At 45.2% G+C, this 2111-nt stretch overlaps 1 pseudogene; it reads left to right on the top strand.

Moving 5' to 3' along the window:
• Positions 1-637: 637 nt before the first annotated feature.
• Positions 638-1700, top strand: LOC120224612 (annotated as a pseudogene).
• The last annotated feature ends 411 nt before the right edge of the window (positions 1701-2111 follow it).

Here is a 2111-nt window from a genome sequence, read left to right as displayed (position 1 = left end):
GTGGTGACCAGCTCATAGACACACAGATACATCACCCTGATCTCTGCCTCCACCATCACATGGACTTCTCTGTGTGTCACTCTGTGGCCTCTCCTCTGATTATTATTAAGGACACCAATCATTGCATTAGGGCCCATCCTAATCCAGTATGGCCCCATCTTAATTAATTATATCTACAAAGACCCTATTTCCCAATAAGGTCACATTCTGAGGTCCCAAGTATACATGAATTTGGAGGGGTGGGGGAGACACTATTCAACAGGAGAGCACAGAGACTGTTGCAGGACAGCAACTGTCTCTTAAAAATTCTCAGCTCCCATCCATTTCAAAATGCCGTTGAGGCCTTAGGACCTGTGACTGATACTTCCCAGACTTGGTGGAGGTGTAGCAAGCCATGGGACAGCTGTAAGTTTGGGTCAATGGACTGCAATTTCTTCAGTGCCAAAAGGACATCATTTAAAACTTTCTGCACGCTGTCCAACATCTGATTGTGCTTGCGGGTTCTCCCCAGAGCAAATCAATCAGATTGATTTTATGTGTATAACGGGTGTAATAAAACAGCTGCTTTTGGAGAATTTGCAGGTGGCAGGCGCATAGGTGAAATGGAGTGGCCATGCATTACCGAGGCTAGCGTAGGATGGTGAGGCAGCCTTTGGTAGCCTGTGGCAGGGGTCTTTCGGGTGAGCCACTGGACATCAGAGTGTCTCTGTGAAATATCCAAGCCCTCTCTGTGATAAGCTAAGAAGGAATCTTGTCGTCAGCACTCCAGGGCCGCAGCATAAATATTCAGAGCCAAAACTATCTGAAGCAAAGTGCAGAGGAAAGTTCCAATTCCAGGACAAGAACCAGAGAGGATGGTGTCCGTACTGCCTACCTCACCACATCAATGCAGAGCTCCTAGAGAAGGAGCTAGGTGCTGCCATTGTTTCAGGCGCTCAACATGATGTGTGGGCTCTAAATGAGCCGGTATTAGAGCAGTCAGGTGCTGGAGTTAAAGGTGAAGCTGTGAATACTGAGCAAACAAGTGAAAAATTTGGGAACATAAGTGACAAAAAGGTGATCTCAGTGGGAAAAAAAAAGACCTTGAGGACTCCACACTCGTAAGTAATGACACTGGTGGAGAAGCTGCTTCTGAGGATGAGTGGTAGTGTTACTGAGTGCAAGAAACTGAACCCTCCAGACCAGAAAGAGGTGTTGCTGTTGCTGGGCCCTGAAAGATTAGTATTCAGACTGTTCTAAGTGAGCCTATCATCCCTTCATTCCTGTTATCAACGCCACACCTGCAAGGAAGGAAAGTGAAGGCATTGATGTCCCTTATTGCCAAAGCACCATTTTGGCTCCAGTCATCTGAAGATCTATGAGAAAAGGAAGAAAAACCCCAATTTCCTGATCCCTGCAGCTCTGTGAAATTCTCAGAGTTGGCTCAGAGTTGTGAAAGCCCAGAGACCATCTCCAGCACAAGAGAACAACCAGAGGGCCTTACAGAGCAGAGACCAGATACAGAAAATATGGAGGACTGACTAACTCTCTGGAAGCTGTGTAGCATATGTGAGAAGTGGCCATGAGACAGACATATTATTCCTGGAAGAACAGACCACCTTGTCACTTCTTTCAACTGCACCAGAAGATTAAAGAAGCCTGGGGCTTCATGCCCTCTTTGCGAGAACATTCAGATGGTTATTAAGGTTTTTATGGCCTAGCTGAATGGGCGAGTCACAGAGAAATGACAAGCAGAGCCAGGTCAGGGATAAAATTGTCAGTACGGAGCATCCTCACTCAGTTGTGATCCACTGTATCTGTTCCCTGATTCATGCAACCCTCCCTGTGCCAGGGCATTTTCCCTTCTAAATTTATAAAGGATTGGAGAGCAATCTTTCAAAATCAGCTCATCAATCTGGGGGCTCCAATTTCATGAAAAAAGCTACTTTAATCACAACATTTTTCCTCTAAAAATGATGTTCTGGAAGGGTGTAATTACAAAGACAAACAAAAATACATCCATTCACCAAATTATCTGAAGATTAACCTTCTCCCTAGTTAGTTTTCTTCCCCACCTTTCTCTTCTATTCTGTTGGAGAACGTTCTTTGGCATAAAAATCCAAGGTGGCTAT

This window comes from Hyaena hyaena, unplaced genomic scaffold (assembly GCF_003009895.1).
Source record: "Hyaena hyaena isolate Hyena2069 unplaced genomic scaffold, ASM300989v1 scaffold_1219, whole genome shotgun sequence".
Taxonomy (NCBI): domain Eukaryota; kingdom Metazoa; phylum Chordata; class Mammalia; order Carnivora; family Hyaenidae; genus Hyaena; species Hyaena hyaena.
This window is presented reverse-complemented; position numbering and strand designations above follow the sequence as displayed.